The sequence below is a fragment of the Hyperoodon ampullatus genome (assembly GCF_949752795.1).
Source record: "Hyperoodon ampullatus genome assembly, chromosome: 4".
Taxonomy (NCBI): Eukaryota; Metazoa; Chordata; class Mammalia; order Artiodactyla; family Ziphiidae; genus Hyperoodon; species Hyperoodon ampullatus.
The window spans coordinates 54,914,353-54,933,975 of record NC_136917.1 but is presented as its reverse complement, the minus strand read 5'-3'; the positions used below and the strand labels follow the sequence as shown (position 1 = coordinate 54,933,975).

General features: G+C 42.0%; 1 pseudogene across 1 annotated transcript; it reads right to left on the bottom strand.

Annotated features, from left to right (window-relative positions):
• Positions 1–395: 395 nt before the first annotated feature.
• Positions 396–1,238, bottom strand: LOC307051444 (chromobox protein homolog 3-like; annotated as a pseudogene). Its single transcript has 2 exons — positions 680–1,238; positions 396–458 (listed from the first exon to the last, which is right to left on the bottom strand). The product of its transcript is annotated as a chromobox protein homolog 3-like (transcript).
• Between the last annotated feature and the right edge of the window lie 18,385 nt (positions 1,239–19,623).

The following is a 19,623-nucleotide window of genomic DNA, read 5'->3' as shown; positions in this document are numbered from 1 at the left end:
TGGTCCTTAGGCATATATGAGTTAAATGCAAATTCTAAATTCTGATTAAGTAATGACTCTGGAGATTTCCCCCAACATTTAGAAAAGCTGTTCTCTAATGCAGAGGAAATAATATACTGTGGTATCAAATGTTCTTTTCTGCTAAAGGAAGCAACTACAGAAAGCTTTTATTTGTTCAAAGTAACCAGTGTTACAGATTCAAAAAAAAGCAAAAACAAAACCCCCCCAAAACCCCACAACTTCCCCAATACTACTTCAAAACGAACATATCAAACTTGATTTTCATTAGAATGTAGTTATTTCTTCACACTAATAAATCAAAAAACCAAGACCCAGATTTTATATATATATATAAATATATATATATAAATATATATATAAAGCAATGCAAACAATTATTGAGCCTCATCTTCTGGACAAGAATGTTAAATTAGTCTCTCTTCATAAAAAGCAATTACAGGGCTTCCCTGGTGGCGCAGTGGTTGGGGGTCCGCCTGCCGATGCGGGGGGCGCAGGTTCATGCCCTGGTCTGGGGGGATCCCACGTGCTGTGGAGCGGCTGGGCCTGTGGGCCATGGCCGCTGGGCCTGCGCGTCCGGAGCCTGTGCTCCGCAGTGGGAGAGGCCGCAGCGGTGAGAGGCCCACGTACCAAAAAAAAACAAAAAACAAAAAACAATTACAATTTGAGGACACTTCCTATTTGCCTCTTTTGCCAGCACCAAGTCCGCCTCATCTGAATCTTTCCATTTCATGAGAAACATGAATTCTCCACTGCTGTCACTGGCACCAGTTATTCACTCTGGGTCGAGACCTCTGGCTAAACCTCTTGGTTTGTCAGCAGCGTCTCTTTTTTTCTTTGATTTGCTATCATCAGATTCACTGTCAGATAAAGATTTTCTTTTTGTTCCATCTTTTTCTTTACCAGTTTTTTGAGAATTAAGAAATGCTTCAATTAACTCTGGACAACCAAAATTTTCTTCAGGTTCCCAAGTATTGTCTGCATCTGTAAATCCCTTCCACTTCAGGAAATACTCCACCTTCCCATTCACTACATGATGGTCCGGTACTTTTTCTACCACAAATTCTTCAGGTTCTGCCTCTTCGACTTTTTTACTCTTTCCATGTTGTTTCTTTCCCATTTTTTGCAATGTAGTTTTATTGGAGGCCATTTTTTATTGCAGACTTGAAGAACTATTATTCACCCCCTCCGAGCCGCTCTGGGTCCCGGGTCTGCCGTGTCTCCGGCCCTGCATGCCTCAAGCTCCAGCCACATCTGAGGGGGAGGGGGCTGGGGAGCTATTTTTCCTTAACTTTTTAAACCTTGCCATGCACACCTTTTTTAAAAAAAAATACATTTATTTATTTATATTTTTGGTTGCGTTGGGTCTTCGTTGCTGTGCACAGGCTTTCTTTAGTTGCGGCGAGTGGGGACTACTCTTCGTTGCAGTATGCAGGCTTCTCACTGCGGTGGCTTCTCTTGTTGCGGAGAACGGGCTCTAGGCGTGTGGGCTTCAGTAGCTGTGGCACATGGGCTTCAGTAGTTGTGGCACATGTACTTCAGTAGTTGTGGCTCGTGGGCTCAGTAGCTGTGGCTCACGGGCTTAGTTGCTCCGCAGCATGTGGGATCTTCCCGGACCAGGGCTCGGACCCGTGTCCCCTGCATTGGCAGGCGGATTCTTAACCACTGCGCTACCAGGGAAGTCCCTAGCCATGCATACCTTTAAATGTGACTTTAAAAAAATACTGTCTCTCAATAAACAATTTTGCCAAATCGTCTCCCCTTCCTGTTCTCTTAAAAATGTAGGTTATAAAGAAATGGGGGGAGTCCGGAGGAAGATGGCGGAAGAGTAAGACGCGGAGATCACCTTCCTCCCCACAGATACATCAGAAATTCATCTACACGTGGAACAACTCCTACAGAACACCTACTGAACGCTGACAGAAGACCTCAGACCCCCCAAAAGGCAAGAAACTCCCCACATACCTGGGTAGGGCAAAAGAAAAAAGAATAAACAGAGACAAAAGGATAGGGACGGGACCTGCACCAGAGGGAGGGAGCCGTGAAGGAGGAAAGGTTTCCACACACTAGAAGCCCCTTCGAGGGCGGAGACTGCGGGTGGCGGAGGGGGAAAGCTTCGGAGTAGCCGAGGAGAGCACAGCAACAGGGGTGTGGAGGGCAAAGCGGAGAGATTCCCGCACAGAGGATCGGTGCCCTCAGGCACACACCAGCCCGAGAGGCTTGTCTGCTCAGCCACCGGGGCGGGCGGGGCTGGGAGCTGAGGCTCGGGTATCGGGTTTCGGTCAGAGCGCAGGGAGAGGACTGGGGCTGGCGGCAGGAAGAGCCTGAAGGGGTTGGTGTGCCGCCGCGGCTAGCCCGGAGGGAGTCCAGGAAAAAGTCTGGAGCTGCCGAAGAGGCAAGAGACTTTTTCTTCCCTTTTGTTTCCTGGTGCGCGAGGAGAGGGCATTAAGAGCGCTACTTAAAGAAGCTCCAGAGACGGGCGCGAGCCGCGGCTGAAGGCGCGGACCCCGGAGACGGGTGTGGGACGCTGGGGCTGCTGCTGCCGCCGCCACAAGGCCTGTGTGCGAGCGCAGGTCACTGTCCACCCCCCCTTCCGGGGAGCCTGTACAGCCCGCCACTGCTGGGGTCCCGGGACCCAGGGACGGCTTCCCTGGGAAAGTGCACGGAGCGCCTCGGGCTGGTGCAACGTCACGCCGGCCTCTGCCACCGCAGGCCCGCCCCGCACTGCGTGCCCCTCCCTCCCCTCGGCCTGAGTGAGCCACAGCCCCCGAATCAGCGGCTCCTTTAAACCTGTCCTGTCTGAGTGAAGAACAGACGCCCTCCGGCGACCTACGCGCAGAGGCGGGGCCAGGTCCAAGGCTGAGACCCGGGAGCTGCGAGAGCAGAGAAGAGACAGGGAAATCTCTCTGTGCAGCCTCGGAGGCAGCGGATTAAAGCTCCACGGTCCGCTTGATGTGCCCTGCGTCGGTGGAGTGCATGAATGGACAGCGAATCATCCCAAATTGAGGAGGTGGACTTTGAGGACAAGATTTAAGATTTTTTCTCCTTTTCCTCTTTTTACAACGAATTATCCCAAATTAAGGAGGTGGACTTTGAGAGCAAGATTTCAGACTTTTTCCCCTTTTCCTCTTTTTACAACGAATTATCCCAAATTGAGGAGGTGGACTTTGAGAGCAAGATTTTCGATTTCTCCCCCCCCATTCTCTTTTTGTGAATGTGTATGTGTATGCTTCTGTGTGAGATTTTCTCTGTATAGCTTTGCTTCCACCATAGGTCCCAGGGTTCTATCCGTCCATTTTTTTTTCAATAATTACTTTTTTATTTTTAATAACGCTACTATATTTTATACTTTATTCTATTTTACTTTATCTTCCCTCTTTCTCTTTTTCCTACCTTCCCTTCCTCCCTCCACCCCTTTCTTTCTTTCTTTCCTCCCTCTCACCCTCCTGTCTGTCTTTCTTTCTTTCCTTCCTCCCTCCCTCCCTTCTTTCACTCTTTTTCTTTCCTTTCTCCCTCCCTCCTTCCTGTCTGTCTTTCTTTCCTTCCTTCCTCCCTCCCACCCTTCTTCCTTTCACTCTTTCTTTTTCTTTCCTTCCTCCCTCCCTCCCTCCACCCCTCCTTTCTTTCTTCCTTTCCTTCCTCCCTCCCTCCCTCCCTCCTTCCATTCACTATTTCTTTTTCTTTCCTTCCTCCCTCCCTCCCTCCTTTCTTCCATTCACTCTTTCTTTTTCTTTCCTTCCTCCCTCCCTCCCTTTCTTTCTTTCCGTCCTTCCTCCCTCCCTCCCTCCTTTCTTTCTTTCTTCCTTCCTTCCTTTCTTTCCTTCTTCTTTCTTTCTCTCTCTTTCTTTCTTCTACTAATTCTTTCTTTCTACTTTTTCTCCCTTTTATTCTGAGCTGGGTAGATGAAAGGCTCTTGGTGCTGCAGCCAGGAGTCAGTGCTGTGCCTCTGAAGTGGGAGAGCCAACTTCAGGACACGGGTCCACAAGAGACCTCCCAGCTCCACATAATATCAAGTGGTGAAAATCTCCCAGAGATCTCCATCTCAACACCAGCACCCAGCTTCAGTCAACGACCAGCAAGCTACAGTGCTGGTCACCCTATGCCAAGCAACTAGCAAGACAGGAACACAACCCCACCCATTAGCAGAGAGGCTGCCTAAAAACATAATAAGGCCACAGGCACCCCAAAACACACCACCAGACGTGGACTTGCCCACCAGAAAGACAAGATCGAGCCTCAACCACCAGAACACAGGCACTAGTCCCGTCCACCAGGAAGCCTACACAACCTACTGAAACAACCTTAGCCACTGGGGACAGACACCAAAAACAACGGGAACTACGAATCTGCAGCCTGCAAAAAGGAGACCCCAAACACAGTAACATAAGCAAAATGAGAAGACAGAAAAACACACAGCAGGTGAAGGAGCAAGATAAAAACCTTCCAGACCTAACAAATGAAGAGGTAATAGGCAGTCTGCCTGAAAAAGAATTCAGAATAATGATAATAAAGATGATCCAAGATTCTATTTCCAAGATCCAAAATCTTGGAAATAGAATAGACAAAATGCAAGAAACAGTTAACAAGGACCTAGAAGAACTAAAGATGAATCAAGCATCGATTAAAAACACAATAAATGAAATGAAAAATACTCTAGATGGGATCAATAGCAGAATAACTGAGGCAGAAGAATGGATAAGTGAGGTGGAAGATAAAATAGTGGAAATAACTGATGCAGAGCAAAATAAAGAAAAGAGAATGAAAAGAACAGAGGACAGTCTCAGAGACCTCTGGGACAACATTAAACACACCAACATTCGAATTATAGGGATCCCAGAAGAAGAAGAGAAAAAGAAAGGGACTGAGAAAATATTTGAAGAGATTATAGTTGAAAACTTCCCTAATATGGGAAAGGGAATAGTTAATCAAGTCCAGAAGGCACAGAGAGTCCCATACAGAATAAATCCAAGGAGAAATACGCCAAGACACATATTAATCAAACTGTCAAAAATTAAACACAAAGAAATCATATTAAAAGCAGCAAGGGAAAAAAAAACAACACACAAGGGAATCCCCATCAGGTTAACAGCTGATCTCTCAGCAGAAACTCTACAAGCCAGAAGGGAGTGGCAGGACATAATTAAAGTGATGAAGGAAAGAAACCTGCAACCAAGATTACTCTACCCAGCAAGGATCTCATTCAGATTTGATGGAGAAATTAAAACGTTTACAGACAAGCAAAAGCTGAGAGAGTTCAGCACCACCAAACCAGCTTTACAACAAATGCTAAAGGAACTTCTCTAGGCAAGAAACACAACAGAAGGAATATACCTACAATAACGAACCCAAAGCAATTAAGGAAATGGGAATAGGAACATACATATCAATAATTACCTTAAATGTAAATGGACTAAATGCTCCCACCAAAAGACACAGATTGGCTGAATGGATACAAAAACAAGACCCATATATATGCTGTCTACAAGAGACCTAGAGACACATACAGATTGAAAGTAAGGGGATGGAAAAAGATATTCCGTGCAAATGGAAATCAAAAGAAAGCTGGAGTAGCAATTCTTATATCAGACAAAATAGACTTTAAAATAAAGACTATTAGAAGAGACAAAGAAGGACACTACATAATGATAAAGGGATCGATCCAAGAAGAAGATATAACAATTGTAAATATTTATGCACCCAACATAGGAGCACCTCAATACGTAAGGCAAATACTAACAGCCATAAAAGGGGAAATCGACAGTAACACACTCATAGTAGGGGACTTCAACACCCCACTTTCACGAATGGACAGAACATCCAAAATGAAAATAAATAAGGAAACACAAGCTTTAAATGATACATTAAACAAGATGGACTTAATTGATATTTATAGGACATTCCATCCCAAAACAACAGAATACACATTTTTCTCAAGTGCTCATGGAACATTCTCCAGGATAGATCATATCTTGGGTCACAAATCAAGCCTTGGTAAATTTAAGAAAATTGAAATTGTATCAAGTATCTTTTCCGACCACAATGCTATGAGACTAGACATCAATTACAGGAAAAGATCTGTAAAAAATACAAAGACATGGAGGCTAAACAATACACTACTCAATAACGAAGTGATCACTGAAGAAATCAAAGAGGAAATTAAAAAATACCTAGAAACAAATGACAATGGAGACACGACGACCCAAAACCTATGGGACGCAGCAAAAGCAGTTCTAAGGGGGAAGTTTATAGCAATACAATCCCACCTTAAGAAACAGGAAACATCTCGAGTAAACAACCTGACCCTGCGCCTAAAGCAATTAGAGAAAGAAGAACAAAACCCCCCAAAATTAGCAGAAGGAAAGAAATCATAAAGATCAGATCAGAAATAAATGAAAAAGAAATGAAGGAAATGATAGCAAAGATCAATAAAACTAAAAGCTGGTTCTTTGAGAAGATAAACAAAATTGATAAACCATTAGCCAGACTCATCAAGAAAAAAAGGGAGAAGACTCAAATCAATAGAATTAGAAATGAAAAAGGAGAAGTAACAACTGACACTGCAGAAATACAAAAGATCATGAGAGATTACTACAAGCAACTCTATGCCAATAAAATGGACAACCTGGAAGAAATGGACAAATTCTTAGAAATGCACAACCTGCCAAGGCTGAATCAGGAAGAAATAGAAAATATGAATAGACCAATCACAAGCACTGAAATTGAAACTGTGATAAAAAATCTTCCAACAAACAAAAGCCCAGGACCAGATGGCTTCACAGGCGAATTCTATCAAACATTTAGAGAAGAGCTAACACCCATCCTTCACAAACTCTTCCAAACAATATCAGAGGAAGGAACACTCCCAAACTCATTCTACGAGGCCCCCATCACCTTGATACCAAAACCAGGCAAGGATGTCACAAAGAAAGAAAACTACAGGCCAATATCACTGATGAACATAGATGCAAAAATCCTCAACAAAATACTAGCAAACAGAATCCAACAGCACATTAAAAGGATCATACACCATGATCAAGTGGGGTTTATTCCAGGAATGCAAGGATTCTTCACTATACACAAGTCAATCAACGTGATACACCATATTAACAAATTGAAGGAGAAAAACCATATGATCATCTCAATACATGCAGAGAAAGCTTTCGACAAAATTCAACACCCATTTATGATAAAAACCCTGCAGAAAGTAGGCATAGAGGGAACTTTCCTCAACATAATAAAGGCCATATATGACAAACCCATAGCCAACATCATCCTCAGTGGTGAAAAACTGAAACCATTTCCACTGAGATCAGGAACAAGACAAGGTTGCCCACTCTCACCACTCTTATTCAACATAGTTTTGGAAGTTTTAGCCACAGCAATCAGAGAAGAAAAGGAAATAAAAGGAATCCAAATTGGAAAAGAAGAAGTAAAGGTGTCACTGTTTGCAGATGACATGATACTATACATAGAGAATCCTAAAGATGCTACCAGAAAACTACTAGAGCTAATCAATGAATTTGGTAAAGTAGCAGGATACAAAATTGATGCACAGAAATCTCTGGCATTCCTGTACACTAATGATGAAAAATCTGAAAGTGAAATCAAGAAAACACTCCCATTTACCATTGCAACAAAAAGAATAAATTATCTAGGAATAAACCTACCTAAGGAGACAAAAGACCTGTATGCAGAAAATTATAAGACACTGATGAAAGAAATTAAAGATGACACAAATAGATGGAGAGATATACCATGCTCCTGGATTGGAAGAATCAATATTCTGAAAATGACTCTACTACCCAAAGCAATCTACAGATTCAATGCAATCCCTATCAAACTACCACTGGCATTTTTCACAGAACTAGAACAAAAAATTTCAAAATTTGTTTGGAAAAACAAAAGACCCCGAATAGCCAAAGCAATCTTGAGAACGAAAAACGGAGCTGGAGGAATCAGGCTCCCTGACTTCAGACTATACTACAAAGCTACAGTAATCAAGACAGTGTGGTACTGGCACAGAAACAGAAAGATAGATCAATGGAACAGGATAGAAAGCCCAGAGATAAACCCACGCACATATGGTCAACTTATCTTTGATAAAGGAGGCAGGAATGTACAGTGGAGAAAGGACAGCCTCTTCAATAAGTGGTGCTGGGAAAACTGGACAGGGACATGTAAAAGTATGAGATTAGATCATTCCCTAACACCATACACAAATATAAGCTCAAAATGGATTAAAGACCTAAATGTAAGGCCAGAAACTATTAAACTCTTAGAGGACAACATAGGCAGAACACTCTATGACATAAATCACAGCAAGATCCTTTTGGACCCACCTCCTAGAGAAATGGAAATAAAAACAAAGATAAACAAGTGGGACCTAATGAAACTTCAAAGCTTTTGCACAGCAAAGGAAACCATAAACAAGACCAAAAGACAACCCTCAGAATGGGAGAAAATATTTGCAAATGAAGCAACTGACAAAGGATTAATCTCCAAAATTTATAAGCAGTTCATGCAGCTCAATAGCAAAAAAACAAACAACCCAATCCAAAAATGGGCAGAAGACTTAAATAGGCATTTCTCCAAAGAAGATATACAGACTGCCAACAAACACATGAAAGAATGCTCAACGTCATTAATCATTAGAGAAATGCAAATCAAAACTACAATGAGAGGGCTTCCCTGGTGGCGCAGTGGTTGAGAGTCCGCCTGCCGATGCAGGGGACGTGGGTTCGTGCCCCGATCTGGGAAGATCCCACATGCCGCGGAGTGGCTGGGCCCGTGAGCCATGGCCGCTGGGCCTGCGCGTCCGGAGCCTGTCCTCCGCAATGGGAGAGGCCACAACAGTGAGAGGCCCGCGTACCGCAAAAAAAAAAAAAAAAAAAAAAACTACAATGAAATATCATCTCACACCAGTCAGAATGGTCATCATCAAGAAATCTAGAAACAATAAATGCTGGAGAGGGTGTGGAGAAAAGGGAACACTCTTGCACTGCTGGTGGGAATGTGAATTGGTACAGCCGCTATGGAGAACAGTATGGAGGTTCCTTAAAAAACTAAAAATAGAACTACCATATGACCCAGCAATCCCACTACTAGGCATATACCCTGAGAAAACCATAATTCAAAAAGAGACATGTACCAAAATATTCATTGCAGCTCTATTCACAATAGCCCGGAGATGGAAACAACCTAAGTGTCCATCATCGGATGAATGGATAAAGAAGATGTGGCACATATATACAATGGAATATTACTCAGCCATAAAAAGAAACGAAACTGAGCTATTCATAATGAGGTGGATAGACCTAGAGTCTGTCATACAGAGTGAAGTAAGTCAGAAAGAGAAAGACAAATACCGTATGCTAACACATATATATGGAATTTAAGAAAAAAAAATGTCATGAAGAACCTAGGGGTAAAACAGGAATAAAGACACAGACCTACTGAGAATGGACTTGAGGATATGGGGAGGGGGATGGGTAAGCTGTGACAAAGCGAAAGAGAGGCATGGACATATATACACTACCAAACGTAAGGTAGATAGATAGTGGGAAGCAGCCGCATAGCACAGGGAGATCAGCTTGGTGCTTTGTGACTGCCTGGAGGGGTGGGATAGGGAGGGTGGGAGGGAGGGAGACGCAAGAGGGAAGGGATGTGGGAACAGATGTATATGTATGACTGATTCACTTTGTTATAAAGCAGAAACTAATAAAAAAAAAAAAGAGCCATGAAGATACAAAGGACTTACACTGTAATTTTTAATAAGTTAAAGGGGGAGGGCTTCCGCGGTGGTGCAGTGGTTAAGAATCTGCCTGCCAATGCAGGGGACATGGGTTTGATCCCTGGCCCGGGAAGATCCCACATGCCGCGGGGCAACTAAGCCATGCGCCACAACTACTGAGCCTGCGCTCTACAGCCTGTGAGCCACAACTACTGAAGCCCAAGCACCTAGAGCCCCTGTTCTGCAACAAGAGAAGTCATGACAATGAGAAGCCTGTGCACCATAACGAAGAGTAGCCCCTGCTCACTGCAACTAGAGAAAGCCCGTGCACAGCAACAAAGACCCAACACAGCCAAAAATAAAAGCAAATTAAAAAAAAAAGTTAAAGGGGGAAAGAAACATAGATTCAATTAAATGAGAAAGCCACCAATTGTCAAGACCTCTTTTGTGACCAGACATCTTAAAAATAGCATAAAGAATATATTTCTTACTTGCTGTCAATGAGCGCTTCAGATTGCCGATTATTCACTTGATTATCACTCTTGTGGTGAAACTGAAAATCAAAGTGTTGTGAAAAAACATATTAAATCATACTTTGTCAGCAAAAAAAAAAAAAAAAGAAATGGGGGATGTTTTTCTAAGTAATGTTTTACTTAAGCCCAATTCTTCAGACTGGGCTGCCAATTATTCTTCCCCATTTCCTATCCCTACTGAAATACTCAGAATATTAGGTATCACTGCCACTTTTCAAATATATGTTTTAAAACTTAATGAAACAGGAAGGAATTGGGTCACCTTTGAGATCCCCTTCATGTTTATCTCTTGCTTAGTCAGTACAAGGGCAAGGTAAGCTCACAGGATTTGGAGTCAAACCGAACCTGAGTTTAATCTTTGCTCTGGTATTTAGTTACCTGTATCTGATATCTGATAAAAGTTTCTTATTCTCTTGAACCTCAACTTTCTCATCTGTAGAATAGGACTAATACTGGCATGTGTTTCACTACTCTAAGTGATACAAGGCAAGTGGAGCATTTAGAGTAAACAGAGTAACAGAGGACCAGATAAATACACTGCTGAGACAATGATGGCGATAATGATGAAAGCTTAAGATGACGGGGGTGGGGATGATGGTAATGATGAAAGCTTAAGAACGCAAGAGAACTGATCAGAACTATGAGGGGAACTCCAGGTCGTATCTACTTAATTTAGAAGGAACAGATGAAATCTCACCTAAATGCTAAGAAAAGAACTTGGCAACTTATTCAAGGTTTGAATCTAAGTCCCTTGAAATCTCACTGAGTCAGTATAATACAGAATATCTCATTCTGGTAAAGAGCCAGGCTTTAAAGTCTTTCATCAATTTAAATACAGTAGAATGAGGGAAACAGATGAGAAAAGAGAGCGAGAGTAGTCAGAACAGTAGGGGAGGCAAACACACATCCAGGTCTATGTATAATTTTGACACAATATGGGTCAACATCTAATAATATTTCAAAGATGATGCAGGTAACCTTGACAACTCAGCTGATGCAGGCACTGAAAGAATAAGAGATTCACAGGGAGACCCAGGAGAAAATCTGGGCCATTTTCTTGGTTGACTGATGGCTCATAGCTTTTACTCTGTAGAAAATTTGTTATAACTTGTAAAGCAGTCTTTTTTTACTTAATCAACAAACATCTATTAAACGTTTGTAACATGCCAAGACACTGTGCTAGGTCTTGGGGATATAGAGACATTCCCTTGCCATGAGAAGCTTCTCAAGAAGGACATTCCCATTTACAGCCAGTTAGAATGCAACCCCGCACTTCAACCCCACCCAGGAACCCTGCAAGTCATGGCTTATTAGTGCCATTTTATCGACCAAGGTAACTGAAGTTCAGAGAAAATACAACTAGAAAGGGCCAAGGCTAACATTTCAACTGGGCTCAATTCTCAGAAGAGTGACCAAAATGAAGTGATTTATTTTGATTGGGATAATGCTAATAATGAGAATAAAAACAGGCTAGGTTTGGGGACTTCCCTGGTGGCGCAGTGGTTAAGAATCCGCCTGCCAATGCAGGGGACAAGGGTTTGAGCCCTGGTCCGGGAAGATCCCACATGCCGCAAAGCAACTAAGCCCGTGCACTGCAACTGCTGAGCCCGCATGCTGCAACTACTGAAGCTCACACACCTAGAGCCCGTGCTCTGCAACGAGAGAAACTACCCCAATGAGAAGCCCGTGCAACACAACGAAAAGAACCCCCCCTCACCGCAACTAGAGAAAAGCCCGAGCGCAGCACCAAAGACCCAACGCAGCCAAAAATAAAATAAATAAATAAATTTATATTAAAAAAACAAAAAACCAAAAAAACAGGCTAGATTTGTTGCAGCAGCAACAGCAGCAAAAAAAAAAAAAAAAAAAAAAAAAAGCCTCTTCACACCTCAGTAGCTCAACACAATTTCATCTCTCAATTATGCTCCATGTCCATGTAGGCTGGCAAGGGACTCTATGACATGGAGCCACTGAGCTCCACCATCTAGAACTGGCAACCTCCTCAGTTGCAGAGGCAGAGGCAAAGGGCATGGAGGATTATCCAGTACTGGCTCTGAGGGTCATGTCCAGGTGCAGCTCACTGGCCAGCCCTCGTCACATGGCTTTACTCAGGGTTAGGACAAGGCTGAGAGGAGTGAAGCCCTTAGTGTGACATCTAAGGAGGCATGGGCTCTTTGGGTCATGCAAACACAGGACTGGCACTGGTGTGACCCCAAAAGCCAGTAGCTCCTTGTATTTTTTACCTTAGGCAACTTACCGGTCTCACCCTAGTCCCAGCCATGGCCCCCACCTAACTGATAGGAGGCTGGGAAATGCAGTGTCTCTCATGTTTGGGAGGGAGAGATAAGGTGGATACTGGAGAGGACTAGGAATGTCTAGTAACCTGGGCTTGAAACCTCACCCTCATCTGTGACGCTGCCTTCTGCTCCTTTTCTCCCTACCTCTCTAATCCAGGCAGTTGCCAAGCTTTGGGATTTTAACCAAATATAACAAAAGCTGTATGTCAGATGCTTGCTGTGTGTCAGGTATTACACTATCCATGCTTATGCTCATCAATGCATTTATTCATTCCTCACAACAGCCCTCTGAAGAAGTTCCTATGGGTGGGATGGGAGGGAGGTCCAAGAGGGAGGGGATATGTATGGCTGATTCACTTTGTTGTATAGCAGAAACTAACCCACCATTATAAATCAACTATATCACAATTTTAAAAAAATTCAGTTTTTAAATGAGAAAACTGAGGCTTAGAGAAATTGAATAACTTGCCCAAGTCATTTCTATAAAGGGTAAAGCTGAGATTTGGACTCATATCTAACTAGAAAGACTTTTTTCCTCCTCTTTAACCCTATGCTACCCATCCTTGTGGGAGCTTACAATCGTGCTGTATTCCAAGTTTATTAAATGAGAGTGTGGCTACATCAGCCCAACCCATGAGATAGTTGGAGAGAAATATTGATTTGCCACTGGTAAGAAGTAGCTGTAGCATCATCATCAGTGATACTAAGCCTATGTCATTGATAAAAGGTGATGGGATTTTGTTGTTGTTGTTTTCTTTTGGTTTTCCACATGAAAATTCAGTGCCATCTGTTATTAGCAGATGTGGAATAGAGAATGAGGGTCAAGGTGTCTTTACCAATTAGATGTATGATTGGGGCAACTCCCTCTGTTTTGCCAGCTATCAAAAAAGGGGGCTGAATCAGATTTCCTAAGGTCACCTCCACTATTGACCTTACAAAATTCAGTGTTGATGGCAGAGATAGGTAAGCTCATAAGGGTGGAAAATATTTTATTATTATTTTTTTAATTTTAATTTTTTAAATAGATCTTTATTGGAGTATAATTGCTTCACAATACCGTGTTAGTTTCTGTTGCACAACAAAGTGAATCAGCCATATGCATACATACGTCCCCATATCCCCTCCCTCTTGAGCCTCCCTCCCATCCTCCCTATCCCACCCCTCTAGGCCATCACAAAGCACCGAGCTGATCTCCCTGTGCTATGCTGCTGCTTCCCACCAGCCAACTATTTTACATTCGGTAGTGTATATATGTCGATGCTACTCTCACTTTGCCCTAGCTTTGCTCTCCCACCCCAGGTCCTCAAGTCCATTCTCTATGTCTACCTCTTTATTCCTGCACTGTAACTAGGTTCATCAGTCAATTTTTTTTTTAGATTCCATATATATGGGTTAGCATACGGTATTTATTTCTTTTTGACTTACTTCACTCTGTATGACAAACTCTAGGTCCATCCACCTCACTACAAATAACTCAATTGCATTTCTTTATATGGCTGAGTAATATTCCATTGTATATATGTGCCACATCTATTTCTTCTTAAATTTTTTTATAATAACTTTTTTTTGACATCTTTATTGGAGTATAATTGCTTTACAATGGTGTTAGTTTCTGCTGTATAACAAAGTGAATCAGCTATACATATACATATATCCCCATATCTCTTCCCTCTTGTGTCTCCCTCCCTCCCATCCTCCCTATCCCACCCCTCTAGGCAGTCACAAAGCACCGAGCTGATCTCCCTGTGCTATGTGGCTGCTTCCCACTAGCTATCTATTTTACATTTGGTAGTGTATATATGTCCATGCCACTCTCTCACTTCGTCCCAGCTTACCCTTCCCCCTCCCTGAGTCCTCAGCCAATTCTCTACATCTGCATGTTTATTGCTGTCCTGCCCCTAGGTTCTTCAGAACAACTCTATTTTTTTAGATTCCATATAAATGTGTTGGCATACTTTTGTTTTTATTTCTGTTACTCTAGGAGGTGGGTCAAAAAAGACCTTGCTGTAGTTTATGTCAAAGAGTGTTTTTCCTATGTTTTCCTCTAAAAGTTTTATAGCGCCTGGTCTTACTTTTAAGTCTTTAATCCATTTGGAGTTTATTTTTGTGTATGGTGTTAGGGAGTGTTCTAATTTCATTCTTTTACATGTAGCTGTCCAGTTTTCCCAGCACCACTTATTGAAGAGGCTGTCTTTTCTCCATTGTATGATCTTGCCTCCTTTGTTGTAAATTAGGTGCCCATATATATGTGGGTTTATCTCTGGGCATTCTATCCTGTACCATTGAGCTATATTTCTGTTTTTGTGCCAGTACCATACTGTCTTGATTACTGGAGCTTTGTGGTATAGTTTGAAGTCAGGGAGACTGATTCCTCCAACTCCATTTTTCTTTCTCAAGATTGCTTTGGCTCTTCGGGGTCTTTTATGTTGCCATACGAACTGAATGATTATTTTGTTCTAATTCTGTGAAGAATGCCATTGGTAGTTTGATAGGGATTGCACTGAATCTGTAGATTGCTTTGGGTAGTATAGTCATTTTCACAATATTGATTCTTCCAATCCAAGAACATGGTATATTTCTCCATCTGTTTATGTCATTTTTGATTTCTTTCATCATTGTTTTATAGTTTTCTGAGTATAAGTCTTTCGCCTCCTTAGGCAGGTTTATTCCTAGGTATTTTATTCTTTTTGTTGCAATGGTAAATGGGACTGTTTCCTTGATTTCTCTTTCTGATTTTTTGTTGTTGCTGTATAGGAATGCCAGAGATTTCTGTGCATTAATTATGTACCCTGCAACCTTACCAAATTCATTGATTAGTTTTAGTAGTTTTCTGGTGGCATATTAAGGATTTTCTATGTACAGTATCATGTCATCGGCAAATAGTGACAGTCTAACTTCTTTTCCAATTTGTATTACTTTTCTTTTTCTTCTCTGATTGCTGTGGCTAGGACTTCCAAAATTATGTTGAATGAGAGTGGTGAGAGTGTCTTTTTCCTGATCCTAGTGGAAATGCTTTCAGTTTTTCACCATTGAGTATGATGCTTGCTGTGGGTTTGTAATATATGGCTTTTATTATGGTGAGGTAGGTTTCCTCTATGCCCATTTTCTGGAGAGTTTTTATCATAAAGGGGTGTTGAATTTTGTCAAGAGCTTTTTCTGCATCTATTGAGATTATCATATGGTTTTTATCCTTCACTGTGTTAATATGGTGTATCACATTGATTTGTGTGTATTGAAGAATCCTTCCATTCCTGGGATAAACCCCACTTGATCATGGTGTATGATCCTTTTAATGTGCTGCTGGATTCTGCTTGCTAGTATTTTGTTGAGGATTTTTGCATCTATGTCCATCAGTGATATTGGCCTGTAGTTTTCTTTTTTTGTGACATCTTTGTCTGGTTTTGGTATCAGGGTGATGATGGCTTCGTATAATGAATTTGGGAGTGTTTCTCCCTCCACAAGTTTTTGGAAGAGTTTGAGAAGGATCGGTGTTAGCTTTTCTCTAGATGTTTGATAGAATTCGCCTGTGAAGCCATCTGGTCCTGGGCTTTTGTTTGTTGGAAGATTTTTAATTATGGTTTCAATTACATTACTTGTGATAGGTCTGTTTATATTTTCTAATTCTTTCTGGTTCAGTCTTGGAAAATTGTATCTTTCCAAGAATTTGTCCATTTCTTCATGGTTGTCCATTTTATTGGCACATAGTTGTTTGTAGTAGTCTCTTATAATCCTTTGTATTTCTGCAGTGTCAGTTGTGATTTCTCCTTTTTCATTTCTAATTTTATTGATTTGCATCCTCTCCGTTTTTTTCTTGATTAGTCTGGCTAAGGGTTTATCCATTTTGTGTATCCTCTCAAAGAACCAGCTTTTAGTTTTGTTGATCTTTGCTATTGTTTTCTTTATTTCTATTTCATTTATTTCTGCTCTGATCTTTATGATTTCTTTCCTTCTACTGACTTTGGGTTTTCATTGTTCTTCTTTCTCTAGTTGTTTTCAGTGCAGGGTTAGACTGTTTATTTGAGATTTTTCTTGCTTATTGAGGTGAGAATGAATTGCTATAAACTTTCCTCTTAGAACTGCTTTTGCTGTGTCCCATAGGTTTTGGGTCTTCGTGTTTTCATTGTCATTTGTTTCTATGTATTTTTTATTTCTTCTTTGATTTCTTCAGTGAACTCTTGGTTATTTAGTAGTGCACTGTTTAGCCTCCGTGTATTTGTGTCTTTTACAGTATTTTCCCTGTAATTGATTTCCAATCTCATAGTGTTGTGGTCAGAAAAGATGCTTGATACGATTTCAATTTTCTTAAATTTTCCAAGGCTTGATGTGACCCAAGATGTGATCTATCCTGGAGAATGCTCTGTGTGCACTTGAGAAGAAAGTGTATTCCACCACTTTGGGGTGGAATGTTCTAAATATCAATTAGATCTATCTGGCCTATTGTGTCATTTAAAGCTTGTGTTTCCTTATTTATTTTCTGTTTGGATGATCTGTCCATTGGTGTAAGTGGGGTGTTAAAGTCCCCTACTATTATTGTGTTACTATCGATTTCTCCTTTCATGGTTGTTAGCATTTTCCTTATGTATTGAGGTGCTCCTATGTTGGGTGCATAAACATTTATAATTTTTATATCTTCTTCTTGGATTGATCCTTTGATCATAATGTAGTGTCCCTCCTTATCTTTTGTAACAGTCTTTATTTTAAAGTCTATTTTATCTGATATGAGTATTGCTACTCCAGCTTTCTTTTGATTTCCATTTGCATGGAATATCTTTTTCCATCCCCTCACTTTCAGTCTGTATGTTGTCCCTAGGTCTGAAGTGGTCTCTTGTAGACAGCATATATATGGGTCTTGTTTTTGTAACCATTCAGCCAGTCTGGGTTTTTTGGTTGGGGCATTTAATCCATTTACATTCAAGATTATTATCAACATGCATGTTTCTATTATCATTTTCTTAATTGTTTTGGGTTTATTTTTTTGGGTCTTTTTCTTCTCCTGTGCTTCCCGCTTAGAGAAGTTTCTTTAGCATTTGTTGTAAAGCTGGTTTGGTGGTGCTGAATTCTGTTAGCTTTTGCTTGTCTGAAAAGCTTTTCACTTCTCCATCGAATCTGAATGTGATCCTTGCTGGATAGAGTAATCTTGGTTGTAGGTTTTTCTCTTTCATCACTTTAAGTATATCCTGCCACTCCCTTCTGGCCTGCAGAGTTTCCACTAAAAAATCAGCTAGTAACCTTATGGGGATTCCTTTGCATGTTATTTTTTGTTTTTCCCTTGCTGATTTTAATATTTTTCTATCAATTTAATTTTTGTTAGTTTAATTAATATGTGTCTTGGTGTCTTTTTCCTAGGGTTTATCCTGGATGGGAGTCTCTGTGCTTCCTGGACTTGGGTGACTATTTCCTTTCCCATGTTAGGGAAGTTTTCCACTATAATCTCTTCAAATATTTTCTCAGACCCTTTCTTTTTCTCTTCCTCTTCTGGGATCCCTATATAATTCGAATGTTGGTGCATTTAGTGTTGTCCCAGAGGTCCCTGAGATTGTCTTCAATTATTTTCATTCTTTTTATTTCTTTTGCTCCTTGCCAGTTCTTTCCACCATTTTGTCTTCCAGCTCACTTATTTGTTCTTCTGTCTCAGTTATTCTATTATTGATTTCTTCTAGTGTATTTTTCATTTCAGTTATTGTACTGTTCATCTCTGTTTGTTTGTTCTTCTAGATGTTTGTTAAATATTTCTTGTCCTCAATCCATGCTTCCATTCTATTTCCAAGATTTTGAATCATCTTTACTATCATTTCTCTGAATTCTTTTTCATGTAGATTGCCTATTTCCTCTTCATTTATTTGGTCTTGTAGGTTTTTACCTTGCTCCTTCATCTGTGACATATTTTTTTGCCATCTCATTTTTTTTTGTTTTTTATGAGTGGGATTGTGTTCCTGTTTTACCGGTTGTTTAGCCTGAGGCTTCCTACACTGGGGTTTGTAGGCTATTGGGAATAGTTGGGTCTTGGTGCTGAGATGAGGCACTCTGTGAGACCTCACTATGATGAATATTCCCTGGGGTCTGAGGTTCTCTGTTAGTTAAGTGGTTCAGACTCGGAGCTCCCACCGCAGGAGCTTCCCCACAACTCTGGGCTTTCAAATCAAGATCTCGCACGCCATGTGGGGTGGCAAAAAAAAAAAGAGAACAATAACAAAGTAAAAAATAAAATTAGACTAGGAAATTAACAGATATGTTAGATAGAATGTAAAAATAAAAATATAAATGAATCAACAACTGGAAGGTACATCAGTACCACAATAGTAAAAAAGAGAATGAGGGAAAAGAAAAAAAAAGTGTGGGGGGGAAGGCCTTGGCTGTGGAGGGCGGGGCCTAAGCAAGGGCAAAGTTTGGGTGGTGGGCAGGTCCAATGCTCAGGCCCCACAGGGCTGGAAATGGTGCTGGGGGCTGTGGGGGATGGGGCTTAGGCTCAAGGAACAGAAGGGGCCCAGGCCTGCCCCCCAGCCGGGTCTCAAAGGGCAGGGGGCCTCACCTGGGAGCTAGCAGGCTTCCTGGGCTCAAGAGGGCAGGGCAAACGCCCTCCTCTCCTCTTCTGTTCCTCCAGTCTGGGGTCTGGGAGGACCCCTCCCACCTGCCTCCCCTGATCTCCTCAGCCTCCCTCCTATGCCCCCAAGGACCCATGTGGCCTGGAGGGCAGGGGATCGGCCTGGGAGCTCAGCAGGCTCCCCTGGCCCGAGTGGGTGGGGCAATTGCCCTCTGTTCCTCTCCCGCTCCTCCTGGATGGCCCCTCCCGCCTGCCACTCCTGATCTCCCCAGCCTCCCTCCTATGCCCCCAGAACACTGGATGGGGCTTTGGAGTGGGGGGAACCAGCTTGGGAGCTCAGCAGGCTCCCCTGCCCGAGTGGGCCAGGCGATCGCCCTCTGCTCCTCTCCTGCTCTTCCCGGAGAGTCCCTCCCACCTGCTTCTCCTGATCTCCCCCGCCTCAGGGGCACTGATCTTCTGGAAAATATTTTAGAATACATAGAAGTATTCTCTAGCAAAGCTGAA